The following is a 15,319-nucleotide window of genomic DNA, read 5'->3' on the forward strand; positions in this document are numbered from 1 at the left end:
CAATCGACATCAAGTTCGATACTCCGGTGTAAGAGACTTACAGAACATATCCGGAGTACGTTCGGAAATGGAAGGAATGGATGGCAGAGGCATACAACATAGCATCTAAAGTGGTTACGCAAGGACAGAGCAAGAGTAAGGAGTACTATGATCAAAAATGTTATGGAGCAGAAATGGCACCGGGAAGCCGGGTGCTAGTCAAAAACGTAGGTGAGAAAGGTGGTCCAGGAAAACTTTGTTCGTACTTGGAGGACAAGGTGTATGTGGTCGTAAAGAGGAAAGCTGATGACATTCCAGTGTATGAAATCTGATTGGAAAGAGGGGACAAGAAAACCAGAATAGTCCATCGGAATTTATTACAACCCTGTGATTATCTCCCACCACAACAAAACTTTCCAGAAGCAGACCGATATCGACCGAGATCAACTAAGGGACCACCACAGACTGAAACTCCAGAGGTGGATAGTGACCTTGAAAGTTCCGATGAGGAAGAGCACACCATTGTATTTCTCGAACTGGCAAGGAGAGGGACGTACCATCCTCAAGAGAGTGAACTAAGTCCTGAGGCTCCAAAGTTTGTACCAAGGAGTAAAGATGAAGTCCAATTCAGATCTGATGATCGAATACTGATCACTGAAGAGATTGATCGACATTCAGGAGGAGCGAAATTACCAGACCGTGTGGAAACAGGCGACTCAGGAGAAGTACAGAAAGTTACAGAGGCAGATCCAAGAGCATCTGAGGAAGCATGGGAAATGAGTGCGGTGGAAGAAACTCCTGTTACCGAAGAACCCGTGGTATCTGAGGAACAACCCACCAGAAGGATTTCGACTCGAGAAGTAAGGAGGCCCGTGATGCTGACGTATGAGACAATTGGAGAACCAAGTCAAGTGCCAAGGACTGTCGACTGGAAACAGGTATCTCTCCCTGCAGACCAGGTAAGCCCACTTGAGTGGTGTTCACCTCCGAGAGACAGTATGGGCAATGTTACCTGGTGGAAAGACTTGTTTTGGCCTAGTGAGAGAGAGAGCTGGTTGAAGACGTACGAAAAGCTCCAGCGGTAGAGATGCTGATTGTTTTAAATGTGTTGTTTATTTCTTACAGGAGTCCTACAAGAAAAAGGTTGCAAGAATAGGTTATTATCAATGTTTATAAATGTTATACCAATTTGATAATGACAAATTTATATATATAGTAACTAAGCCGGCGGCCGCGACCAATCAGCGAACCGTATTAGTGAGGAACGGGGACCGGGGAGCGGCGCCGCCGGTCGGGATACTTCTGATGCGAGCAGGCCCGTACCCTGGGGTCACTCTTAAAAGCAAGGAAAAATGGGGGAAAGTTATATGGGAAAGGGGAAATTGTTTGTGACACCACCCATGGTGTCTGGTGAGGATCACCAGCGCTGCTACAGTCCTCTGAGGCCGGTGATCAGGCAGCTTAGTTGGTGCTGCTCCCCACAGGTGGAGCAGGGTCTCAGGGCAGCGTAGTAGAAGGGATGCAGGACAGAGGGGACCCAGCCGGGTCAGAGGAAGAATAGGCACACTCACAACAGTTCACTTCAGTACCTTTACTGGTGGTGTTTCAGGCACGATCCAGGGCACTGTAGGGTGAAGGGTGCATATCGGGACTCTCCCCAGTGAGCGGGTGTGGAGCCTCCTGCTTCTTGCCTTTTCCTGGTAAGTTTATGACCTGCCTGGAGCTATGCCTAACTTGGTCTCTGTCTTGCACCGGCTGACCTGGTGGTAGGGCCTTCCGTTGGAGATCACACTCCCCGGTCTCTTGGGCCTCCCTCACTCCTGACCCTGGTATAACGGTCAGCTTTTGGTGTTTCTGGGACATATAGTTCGCCAGGGGTTCCGGTAGTTTCTGCTGGTCCTTAGGGATCCCTGCAGACGCGGACCCGGTGTCCGGTAAATGCTTGTGGGGTGAGCTGGTTAAGCTCCTCTGCCCCCTATGTAGCTCATTTACTCCACTTGCCTTCGGCCGCGCTCGGGGCCCTCACAAGGCTTCACACTGGCAGTAGGCCTCGCTACTCTTCACCACTCTTACAGCGTCGGCACGCTCTGGGCTCACTAACTGAGCTCACTGAGTCTGGGCTGGCCTGACTTTCTCACAGACTAACACTATCTGTGGACTCCAGACTTAGACTGCACTGCCTAGCTCCACCTTCCCTATTTATATCTCTAACAGGCTCCCTCTGGTTGTCTGAGGTGGAAGGTAGAGGTGTGTGAATGCTATGAGGGCCTCTTGTGGAGGAATCCGTCCATGCACCCCTCTGGGATCTGTGGCACCAATGCGTAGCAGGGCGCCACATTCCCCTCTAGCAAAGCTCAGTACTCCCGGACTGAAGTACTTTTTTAACAACAATAACAATAACTCTTCACTTTATGGGAGGCACTTTGCTTAAATGTTACATATAAAACATTATAAATAATAAATAGATATTTACATTTCAATAAGCAACCCCAGAATTCAAGTCTCTTCCGGTGAGGTTCCCCGACAGGATGTCCATCTCACAGGTTAGAGTACTTGGTAGCTTGAGGGACCTGTCCAAAGCAAACCCTCCATGTAGGCCCTGGGGTGGTTGCAGGGCATGGCGATCCTGAGTTGGACCTCCGCTTGTGCCACACCAGACAGGTTTTTGTTCTGATGTCACCTAAAGGGGCACTCCAGGGAGTGCAATTATTTACAAGAAGCAGTTTTGGGGCTGCACATAGTCCTCAGCCACAGAGTTCTTTATGTACCCTTACGGTTAACTAGAGGCAATCAGGGGAAAGTGTCCATTTCACTTAGATTGTCCATTGCAAGCATAACACAAATTAATAAATACATATACATGAAAATACACAATATAATACCCCAGGGGCAACTATTTACACTGTCAGAGTTTCCTTCTTACTCTCTGTATCTGACAGGGGTCTGACCTCGTGTGCTACGTGTTGACCTACGTGGTACTGGGATGCGTGAGGCAATAGTATTTGCACTACCTCCCATTCTGTCAGTTCTAAGTGTTGGGGAACTGCAGGGTTGCCTAGTCCTCTCTACAGGACTGGCAAGTATACCATTGGCTGGGCCTTCTTGCTCTGCTCCAACCAGGGATCCTTCTTCTGGGGATTCTTCTTGAGCAGGTGTGACGCCTCAAAGCCTCCTGTAAGCCCCTTACCCTGGGAGATGGGGGACTCGGAGTCGGGTCCTGTGATGGAGAGATGGAGTGCAGCCGTGGCCCGGACCTGCTCCGTGCCCAGGGCCGTCACATTAAAAAGGATGGTATGGGCTTATCCGGGTTGAGTGGCTGGTTGCGACTACGCCACCTGTGGCACCTGGTGAAGGTCACCAGCGCCGCTGCAGTCCGCTGAGGCATGGTGTTATGGCGGCCGTCGTTGTTACTACTCCCCACAGGCGTAGCAAGGCCTCAAGGCAGAGGGACAGGATGACGGGGGTAGTAGTAGAGGAGACCTGGTGCTCCGTAATGCGGTGTAGCGCAGAATAAAGAGTCCGGAGGCCATAGGGGTGAACTTCCAAGGCTTTACTCACGAAAGAGATGGCAGTAGGAAGGCGACTCCCTGCTCCTCGCGGGGGATTTGCGGTCACCAGAGACGAAGGGGGTCCAACAACCTCCGAGTAAGTCCAGTGTTAAATCAGGACCCCGCACCAGAGTGTTCCTAGACTTCAGACCGGGTCCTTTCCTGTCTGTGTGTGTGTGGATAGGCCGGGACTAGAGTTGAGCCACCCCCGTAGTGTTCGAGTTCGGTTCGTCGAACACCCGTATGTTCGCCGAACTGTTCGTCGAACTGGTCGTCGAACTGGTCGTCGAACACCGTTAAAACCAATGGCAGGCAAACAAAAACACATAGAAACACATAGAAAACACCTTCAAAGGAGTCCAAAACCTGACAAACTGCTCAGAAGACACAACTAACACATGGAAAAGTGACAAGTACATATAGTCATGCGAAAAGAAAAGAGGTGGAGGAGTAAAAGGAGGGGGAGACACAGATATAGGCATGTCATGCCCTTCTAAAACCAAAAAAGTGCGAAGCTGACACGGCCAGTCCGTTCCTGCCCGTGCGACGTCTGTGTCGCTGGGTTTGTGCCAGAGCTGCGGTGGACCCTGACGGCCAGCCCCCCTCTCCCAATACTGGTGCCTGTCCGCTGGTGGGTCGAGCGAGCCCCCCTGTGGTGGAGGCAGGTCTAAGCTTTTTAATTTAAATTGTCTCTGTAATTTGAATGAGTACACTTTAAATCCTTTTACAAGGATCTATTGGAGGGCAAGTCTGATGCCAGCAGCCGCGGGAATTCCAGCTCCAGTAGCCTCCACTAAAGCTGCTGCAGTTAAAAAGCTTTAATAAGGATCGAGCTTCGCCAGTCCCAGCCCCTGTGCCTTGGGGTGCCTCCCCGATGCTCTTCACTGAGTGTCCCGGGGGCCCGAAGCATTTCCTTTGAAAAAATTAAGTGTCCAAACTACAGGTGGTGTAGCTTGCTTAACAGCTGGGATAATCCGCTGACTAGCAGACACTGCTACTAGGCCCAAAGTATTTCCTGTGCTAGATGCAGTTAAAAATTTGTAATTAGATCTACAGGCGGTGGCTACTCTGCTGACTAGCAGACACTGCTACTACCCCCAAAGTATTGCCTGGGCTAGATGCAGTTAAAAATTTGTAATTAGATACTCTCGTTGGATGCTGAGAAAGCATTCCATAGAGTCTCCTGGCACGCCATATATTATTCTCTTAAAAAGCTTGGGGTAGGGGTCTAGGGGACCCTTTTATAGCCAAAATCATGGCCCTGTATCGCAATCCGTCAGCTAGGCTGAAGATAAAAGGAACATTTTCATCACCTTTCATAATCACCAATGGGACAAGGCAGGGATGTCCTCTGTCCCCTCTCTTGTACATCCTAGTGATGGATCACCTGCTCTCATCAATTCGTGAAAACCCCAATATTAGGTGGATTGAGGTGGGAGGCACCGAGTACAAGTGCTCTGCATTTGCTGATGATGTCCTAGTATATATCACTCAATCACATATATCCATCTGTAGCATCGGCGTCTCTGCCCCGTACTAGGCAGAGACGCCGTCCCTCTCACCTCCCCGCTCCAGGCGCGGCGTCCTCCAGCGCTTCTCTCCCTGCTGCTTCCGGCACGCGCTCCTTCCCCGGCAGTGTGCTTAGGGCGCGCGCGCGCTCCCCCTCTCTTAAAGGTACCGCGCGCGCCGTCCTAAGGAGTCCCCGACCAATTGCCGGAGGACCTCCCATATATAAGGCACCTCCTCCAAAATGGAGGTGCCCGAGCAATGTTGTTGCAAAGCCTTCACTCTGCTTCAGCCCTCAGGTCCCGTTACCAGTTACCTGCCAGTCACCTGCCAGATTCCTGCTTGTTACCTGCCAGTCACCTGCCAGATTCCTGCTTGTTACCTGCCAGTCACCTGCCAGATTCCTGCTTGATACCTGCCTGATATCCGCTTACCTGCTTGCAAGCCTGCGGTCCGATGGTCTGCCTTCCGACACCTGTCAGTCTGTCTATGGACCAGCCTGCCCTCTCACCTGGGAGCGCTCACCTACTACCTGTCTGCTAGCCTACCTGGAGGCTCCGCCGTCACGTGCTGTGACCACCTGCCTGTCCAGAGACTCTTGACCGCTCATCTGGGAGCGCTCATCTGCTACCTGCCTGCTAGCCTACCTGGAGGCTCCGCCGTCACGTGCTGTGACCACCTGCCTGTCCAGAGACTCTTGCCCGCTCACCTGGGAGCTTCCACCTGCTACCTGCCTGCTAGCCTACCTGGAGGCTCTGCCATCACTTGCCGTGACCACCCGCCTGTCTAGAGACTGTCCCCGTCACTTGCCGTGACCTCCTGCCCTTCTATCCAGAGACTGTCCCCGTCACTAGCCGTGACTACCTGCCCGCCTTCCCTGGGAGCCACCTGCTTCCTTACAAGGACTGCCCCCTTGTATAGTTGCTCAGAGGTTCCACCTCCCAGACCCGTTACACCATCCCTGCTGTTATGGCTGAAATAGATGACTTTGTTACATGGTCAAATTTTAAAATCAATGCAGCGAAGTCTGAGGCCCTTGATGTCTACCTCCCCAAATCCATACAGGATTCCATCCAGTCCAACTTTCCTTTTGCCTGGCCTTCACAGGGTATCAAATACTTAGGAATTCGTATTCATAGAGACCTCTCCCGTCTATTTTATCTTAATTTTGGGCCCTTTATTGAACAACTCCATAAAGATCTTACTTCTTGGACGGTGAAGGATTTTTTCTGGTTCGGCAGAATAAGTATACTAAAAATGAACGTCCTACCTAAACTCTTAAACCTCTTCCAAACCATTCTCGTGGTGATTCCCTCAAATTTTTGGAAAAGACTGCGGAGTAGCTTTTAGTCTCCCCAGGATGACACAGGTGGGGCAGATGGTGGTTGTCCCGGCCCGCTAGGCCGCATTGTAGCACAGTGAGCTTCGCACTGCAACTTATGCTTCATATCCATGTGACGGTTCATGCATGAAGTACTCAAACTATGGATTTTTTGGCCTCTACTTAGCTTTTGGTGACAAATGTTACAGATAACACGAGTTGGGTCATCCTTAGCGATCTGAAAAAATGCACAGGCTATGCAAGGTTTAGAGCCCATGCGACTTTGCTACTAGCAATACTATCAAATGATTGGCTGGGTTAGATGCAGAGCGTCTGGGTTTGGTTGGGGGTCCCCACAGTCAGCCTAGGCTAGATTCAGTTAAAAATTCTCATTAGATACACAGGCGGTGCAGCTTGCTTCGCAGCTGGGCTAATACGCCCAAAGTATTGGTAGACTCTATACTAAATAAGGAAGGATTCACTGACTGTGGTGGCCCCTCCATGGGCCATGGCAATTGATGGAGATTTGGTGGATGGTTATAGGAGAAAGCTCCTTAATAGAGAAAGTAGGTGGATTTATACTTTAAACAGCGGGTTTAAACATCAGACATGATTTGATGTATCATTATGAGTGATCATTTATAGATTATCATTATATATATGTTCCTTTTTTCTTCTTTTCTTTTTCTTTTTGATTATTTACATTTATATGCATTATTTCTATGCTATACGATTTTAACATGGTATGTGTGTTTAAATTTCTGATTAACTCAGCCTTGAACAGGTGCATAGCAGGACATGACATATAAATACCACTTCCTTGCTGTTTTTTTTGCTATGCAATGATTAAGTACTCGTATATATATTGTGCAGAAAGTAGGGTGAAAGTCCGCCCAGGCGGGAGGAAATTGGAGTTTCATAACACATATTTGAACTGGAGAGGTATTAGAGGCCTGCAATGGCCACAGATACTAATGGAGGTAATCAAGGTAGGGAGAGAGGCAAGAGGTCCGGTCATCTTAGTTATACGGGCCGGGTGAAACGACATAGCTTATCACAAGAGCGCATAACTAATGGCAATAATGAAACTAGACACTGAGCGCTTCAGAGAATTTTTCACAAAACTAACTATAGTATGGTCAGAGATTGTGCCGAGAACGGTATGGCATGGTACGTGAGACATCACGTCCATCGAATGGACAAGGCAGGTAATAAATATTTGGATGGTAAAATTTATAAGAGACAGAGGCTGTGTAGTGATACGACACCGACAACTGGAAGGAGATAACGCAGGTCTCATACGGCCCGACGGTGTTCACTTAATGGATATTGGACTGGACATATTCTTGTCAGGACTCCAGGACGGAGTGGAGCAAGCGTTAAGAGTGATGGTTGGGGGTCAGAGTCCTGCATACGAGTAAGCAGGCTCCTCCGTGGCCTGGAAATAGAAAGGACATGTTGGAGAGTTACACTTGTTGGCCAACTTGCCGTTGTGGAGATTAGAGACACAGGGCATGCTGCAACAAGCTGAATTATTTTAGAAATAAAATGCATTTCTAATGGAATGAGTATAAACAGTTAATAAAGCTGCGACCGATCCTCACCCATCCAGTTGTAAGAGTTACATGATTGTATTGTCAATGAAAGGGGGGCGTTAGGGGGTTGAGCATCTGGGTTTGGTTAGGGGTCCCCACAGTCTGCCTAGGTTAGATGCATTTAAAAATCATTATTATATACACAGGCGGTGCAGCTTGCTTCGCAGCTGGGTTACTACGCTGACTAGCAGACACTGAAGCTTTGGAGAAGACCTCTGAGTAAACAGCTCTTCAGACTCAACCATCTGTGTTACCCCAAGCCATAGTGTATGTATTTTCATACGGTTAAAAGGGGGGGGGACCCAACCCATCTCTAATTGACGATGGCAACGTCACGTAAAACAAAGCAAGGGGACTCCAAAAAGAGTCTCCATTTTTTCCAAAAATTTGTGGCACAGACACCACTTAAGTGGCATCAATTGCCCCAGAGTTGCTTAAAACGGTTGGTTAGAATGAATACCACATACTGCTACTATGCCCAAAATTATTTTCCAGACAAGATGCAGCTAAAAATTATTAGTAATTTGCAAGCTGGTGGAGCTTAGTATAGATGGCATAATAGAATGAGTACCGCACACTGCTACAGGCCCAAAATTATTTTCCAGTCAAGATGCAGCTAAAAATTATTAGTAATTTGCAAGCTGGTGGAGCTTAGTATAGATGGCATAATAGAATGAGTACCGCACACTGCTACAGGCCCAAAATTATTTTCCAGACAAGATGCAGCTAAAAATTATTAGTAATTTGAAAGCTTAAAACGGTTGGTGAGGTGATTTTACAAAATCCTCAAGCTTTTACTCTCCCCAGGATGACACAGGGGTAGAAAAGTCCTTGCGGATCCATGATTTGTTCATCTTTATGAACGTGAGTCTGTCTACATTCTCAGTAGACAGCCGCGTGCGCTTATCTGTCAGCACACCACTAGCAGCGCTGAACACACGTTCAGAGAGAATGCTGGCTGCGGGGCATGACAAGATCTCCAAGGCGTAATTTTTCAGATTGGAAGCCCAAAAAGAGCAAGGGTCCAGTGACACAGTCATGGCTTCGATGTTTACTTGGAGATACTCCTGTACCATCCTCTCTAGGCGTTGACTATGTGTCAGACTTCTTGTCTCCTGTGGCCTTGCAAATGATGGGCTAAAAAAGCTGTGAAATGATTCCGCAAAATTGCTGTTATCAGCAGATACTGTGTTTCTGTTACGGTTTGAGTGGTGAAAACTCGACAGTCCCACGGTTGGCAAGTTAGAACTGTGAAATTCACTACGTGCACCACTGGTGTTTTGTGGAAAAGCACACGTAAGATTCTGCAACAGTCTCTGCTGATACTCCTGCATGCGTGAATCCCTTTCTATGGCAAGAATTATTTCGGCAAATTTACTTTTGTACCGGGGATCTAAGAGTGTGGCAACCCAGTAGTCAGGATTATTTCGAATAGTGCAGCAAGAAGGCACTCATGTGTCTTGCGCATCCAGGAGCACCAAGTCCCTGTTGTTTTGGTGGTGAGGTAACAATCATGCTTCCTTCCTCTGCCCTCTCCCCCCAACCTCGCACAACAGAAATGTGATCAAGGTCTCCCTCATCTGATGAGTCTTGCAGAGGTTAGCCCTTCCGCATACAACTCCTCCTCCTCTACTTCCTCCACCTCCTCTTGTCGCACCACCTGACTCCGAGTTCTGTTTAACATGTGCTCCAGCATGTAAATCACCGGAATAGTCATGCTGATAATGGCATCGTCAGTACTAAACATCTTTGTCGCCATTTCAAAACTGTGCAGAAGGGTGCATAGGTCCCTGATCTGAGACCACTCCTCCAGCGTGATTTGCCCCACCTCTGGATCCCGTTGGCCCAGGCTATACGTCAGAACGTATTGCACCAGGGCTTGTCGGTGCTGCCACAGTCGCTGCAACATGTGCAGAGTTGAATTCCACCGGGTAGGCACATCGCATTTTAGCTGGTGAAGTGGCAGGCCCAACGACTTCTGTAGAGATGTAAGTCGCTGAGTTGCGGGATGCGAACGGCGGAAGTGAGCACACAGCGACCGTGCCCTCTGCAGAAGGCCATCTAGTCCGGGATAGTGGCCTAAAAATTGCTGGACAACCAGGTTCAACACGTGAGCCATACAAGGCACGTGTGTGACATTGCCCCGGCGAAGGGCCGCACCCAGGTTTGCAGCATTGTCGCACATGGCCTTCCCTGGTTTCAGGTCCAGTGGAGACAACCATTCATGAAACTGGTTCTCCAGAGCTGACCACAACTCCTGAGCTGTATGACTCACATTTCCCAGACATTTCAAAGTAAAAACTGCCTGATGATGTTGAGCCCTGCTGCCAGCATAGTAAGGAGGTGGGCAGGATCCCTTTTGCGCAGTTAGAAAGCGTGTGGCATGAATAGACAGGCTTTGGGAGCAGGTGGAGGACCGAGAGGAGGTTGAGGAGGCAGAAGCAGTGGAGGAACTTCGAGATAAAGAGGATTGACACACAACTCGTGGGGACGGCAAGACTTGGACAGCAGCCCCTTGTCCTGCTGTCACCATAGTTATCCAGTGCCCAGCCAGCGACATATAACGCCCCTGTCCATGCCTACTCATCCAAGTGTCTGTGGTGAAATGCACCCTGTCACACACAGAGTTTCTCAAAGAAGCGGTGATGTTGTGTGCGACATGCTGGTGGAGCGCAGGCACACCTTTCTTTGAGAAATTGTGCCGACTGGGCATCTGGTACTGGGGCACTGAGACGGACATAACGTCTCGAAAATCCTCTGTGTTCACCAGGCGGAAAGGCAGCATTTCTGTAGCCAAGAGCTTGCAGATGGTGAAATTCAACCTCTTAGCTTTCTCATGGCTAGGAGGAAATGGTCTTTTACTTGTCCACATCTGAGGGACCGAGGGCTGGCTGTTGTGCTTAGACGGGGTTGAGAAGGGTGTCCCCGGCAAACTGCCGTTCTGTGAGGAAGATGCAGGCAGACATGTTAGGTTGCCTTGATCCAAAGGTGGTGCTCTCGATGTCGGAGAGCGCTCAACACCAGCTGGTGTTTCCACCTCCAAAGAAAATGATGACCTGCCAATCACGCTGGCTGTTGCGGGCAAAGAGGTGGCAGGTCTGCATCCCAAAACAGGTGTGACTGCTGTCCCCCCAGTCACAGAGGATAAAGAGGCCGTGGATGCACAAGATGGGGCAGACGGTCAGGGCCGGCTCCAGGTTTTTCTGGGCCCCGGGCGAAAGAGTCTCAGTGAGCCCCTTTAATACATACCACGATTCATGATGCACAGATACCACAGAGAAATATATATATATATATATATATATATATATATATATATATATAGTACAATGCAAAGATTTCACTTCTTACATTACATGAGCGATATCTATGTAAATTCCACAATACCTCAGAAACCAGCGAATCGCTCCACACAGAATACTGGCCCCCATATAAGGCCCCATACGGAATACTGGCCCCCATATAAGTCCCCATACAGCATACTGGCCCCCATATAAGGCCCCATACGGAATAGTGGCCCCCATATAAGGCCCCATACGGAATACTGGCCCCCATATAAGGCCCCATACAGAATACTGGCCCCCATATAAGGCTCCATACGGAATACTTGGCCCCCATATAAGGCTCCATACAGAATACTGGCCTTCATATAAGGCTCCATACGGAATACTGGCCCCCATATAAGGCTCCATACAGAATACTGGCCCCCATATAACGCTCCATACAGAATACTGGCCCCCATATAATGCTCCATACAGGATACTGGCCCCCATATAATGCTGCATGCAGGCTGTTACCCCCCACATAATGCCCCATACAGGCTGTCCCCCCCTTATAATGCTCCATGCAGGCTGTTACCCCACATAATGCCCCATACAGGCTGTCCCCCCCTTATAATGCTCCATGCAGGCTGTTCCCCCCACATAATGCACTATGCAGGCTGCCCCCCCTTATAATGCCCCATGCAGGCTGTTCCCCACCTTATAATGCCCCATGCAGGCTGTCACCCCTCCTCTTTATAATGCCCCATGCAGGATGTACCCCCCCTCTTTATAAGGCCCCATGCAAGATGTCACACCCCCTCTTTATAATGCCCCATGCAAGATGTCACCCCCTCTCTTTATAATGCCCCATGCAGGATGTCACCCCCCTCTCTTTATAATGCCCCATGCAGGATGTCACCCCCCCTCTTTATAATGCCCCTTGCAGGATGTCACCCCCTCTCTTTATAATGCCCCATGCAGGATGTCACCCCCTCTCTTTATAATGCCCCATGCAGGATGTCACCCCCTGTATTTATAATGCCCCATGCAGGCTGTCACCCCCTCTCTCTATAATGCCCCATGCAGGATGTCACCCCCTCTATTTATAATGCCCCATGCAGGATGTCACCCCCTCTATTTATAATGCCCCATGCAGGCTGTCACCCCCTCTCTCTATAATGCCCCATGCAGGATGTCACCCCCCTCTCTTTATAATGCCCCATGCAGGATGTCATCCCCCCCCTCTCTATATAATGCCTCACGCAGGATGTCACCCCCTCCCTCTCTTTATAATGCCCCATGCAGGATGTAACCCCCCTCTCTTTATAATGCCCCATGCAGGATGTCACCCCTCCCTCTCTTTATAATGCCCCATGCAAGATGTCATCCCCCCATATTATTCCCCATGCCTCCATACATTAAAAAGAAAAAAAATCAAATACTCACCTCCCTCCTCCTCACCTGCTGCCGCTGCTCGGGTCCGGACTCCAGCGTTGCCGGCGTCGTCCCGCTCTGCGCTCCCTGTGACGGCTCAGGGGAGCGAGCGGTGGAAAGACGTCACCACGCCCTCTGACCTGAGACGTCACAGGGAGCGCAGAGCAGGAAGACAGCGGATCTGCGGAGGCACGAGGAGAGGTAAGTATCCGGCTGCCGGGGCCCTGAGCAAGCGTCGGAGAATGGCGGGCGCTGACATCGCTCTCCTCCGCCCATAGCCCAGCGGGGTGCGCGACCGCCAGTGGGCCCCCCTGCCTGCTCAGGGCCCCGGCACTTGCCCGGGTGCGCCGGGTGTTGACGCCGGCCCTGCAGACGGTGGTTGGCCCCGCCCGCTAGGCCGCATTGTAGCACAGTGAGCTTCCCACTGCAACTTATGCTTCATATCCATGTGACGGTTCATGCATGAAGTACTCAAACTATGGATTTTTTGGCCTCTACTTAGCTTTTGGTGACAAATGTTACAGATAACATGAGTTGGGTCATCCTTATCGATCTGAAAAAATGCCCAGGCTATGCAAGACTTAGCACCCATGCGACCTGAAGAGCAACCACAACTTGTGGTCAGTGTTAGAACTCTCCTGTTAGGTTTTTTTTAGTTTGCTGGTCACATGACCATTTTTGCCTATTTAATCCGGCTCCGCCCTCCTGGTCTTGCTGGACTTCATTGTATTTACTACTCTTGAGCTAGCTTGGTGCTCAGTTGCCGTCCCCTGTTAGTTTTGCTAGGTCTTCTGACCTCTATGCTTTTTGTTGTGTGTTTGTCTTTGACTGCTACTATTTCTGCTAGGAGGTGTCCAACTTATCCCAGTCCCTAGTTCTTGTAGGGATCCCTCCCTCACATCTATAGGTCTTCGTACAGACTAGCCGAGGACTTTAGCGGGTCTGATCGCAGGATCAGGTTCCCCGTTACATCGTAGGGATCTAGTTTAGTTCTATTGTAGGGACAGTTCTCCTGTCTTTCCTTAGTGTTTGTAGCAGATCATAACAGTAAGTCCAGCCCTAAAAGAAAAAAAAAAAAATTTTCTAAGGAAATACCTCCAGTTTTCCATCATGGTCTCGGTTCAAGATTTGGCTCAATGCTTGCAGGGACTCTCTCTGGAGGTGGCCGAGCTCCAACAACATGTGAGTAGCTGTCCCTGGAGCGACTCTTCCTAAAAGTCGTTTATTTAATCTTACTATTCCTGAGAGAAAGGCTTTGGAGGAATACATACAGACAAGCTTGGCCGCCGGTCACATTAGGCCTTCCAAGTCTCCTGTGGCTGTTGGATTTTTTTTTGTAAAGAAAAAAGATGGCGGTTTACGTCCTTGTCTGGACTTTCGTGAGATTAATAAAATTACTGTACGCAATCCTTACCCACTGCCATTGATTCCTGATTTATTTAAGCAGTTAGTGGGGGGCCAAGTGGTTCTCTAAAATTGATCTCCGGGGGGCATACAATTTGTTGCGGATGAAGGAGGGTGATGAATGGAAGACTGCTTTTAACACTCCTGTGGGTCATTTTGAGAGTCTGGTTATGCCTTTTGGTCTTACCAATGCTCCAGCATTTTTTCAGAATCTTATTAATGACATCCTTAGACCTTTAATCGGCAAAAATGTGGTTGTGTATTTGGATGACATTCTGATTTATTCGCCTGATCTGGAGTCTCATTGGCGGAGCGTACGTGAGGTATTACAGTTATTAATGGACAATTCGCTTTTTGCTAAGCTGGAAAACTGTGAGTTCGCTGTACAGAGAATTAGTTTTTTGGGCTACATTATCTCCAGTGAAGGTTTTGAGATGGACCCGGTTAAAGTTCAAGCTGTGCAGGAATGGCCTAGGCCTATTGGTTTGAAATCGATACAGATGTTTTTGGGTTTCGCCAATTATTACAGAAAATTCATAAAAAATTTTTCTATTATTGTCAAACCGCTGACCGATCTCACCAGGAAAGGTGCTAATGCGGTTCAGTGGACTTCTGAGGCCATTGAAGCTTTTGTGTTTCTAAAGGAGAGGTTCACCTCTGCTCCCATCCTTATGCAGCCTGATGTGACTAAGCCGTTTTTGGTTGAGGTTGATGCTTCTTCGGTGGGGGTCGGTGCGGTGTTGTCTCAGGAAAACAAGGATGGAGTACATCCCTGTGCCTTTTTTTCAAAAAAATTTTCTGAGACTGAACTTAATTACGATATTGGTAATCGGGAATTGCTGGCGATTAAACTCGCATTTGAACACAGGCGTCACCTCTTGGAAGGTGCTGAATTTCCCATTCAGGTTTTCACTGATCATAAAAATCTGATCTATCTTGATGCTGCCAAGCGCTTGAATGCCCGTCAGGCTAGGTGGGCACTTTTTTTCTCGCGGTTTAATTTTTCCGTTACTTACATCCCGGGTACCAAGAATGTTAAAGCGGATGCTTTGTCTCGCAGCTTTTCTCCCATGGTCGGTGTTGAGGAGGAAGAGGAGAGCATTTTACAAGAAGGTGTTGTGATTACTGCTTTGGACTCCTTTTTGGAGGATGAGATTCTTAAAGCTCAGGAGAATGCCCCATCTAACACTCCCCATGGGAGGTTGTTTGTGCCTAGGACCTTTAGGAGAGATTTGTTTGTTGAGTGTCATGAGTCTCGGTTGGCAGGTC

The sequence above is a fragment of the Phyllobates terribilis genome, unplaced genomic scaffold, assembly GCF_046119375.1.
Source record: "Phyllobates terribilis strain yellow unplaced genomic scaffold, ASM4611937v1 Scaffold_304__1_contigs__length_2301189, whole genome shotgun sequence".
NCBI lineage: Eukaryota > Metazoa > Chordata > Amphibia > Anura > Dendrobatidae > Phyllobates > Phyllobates terribilis.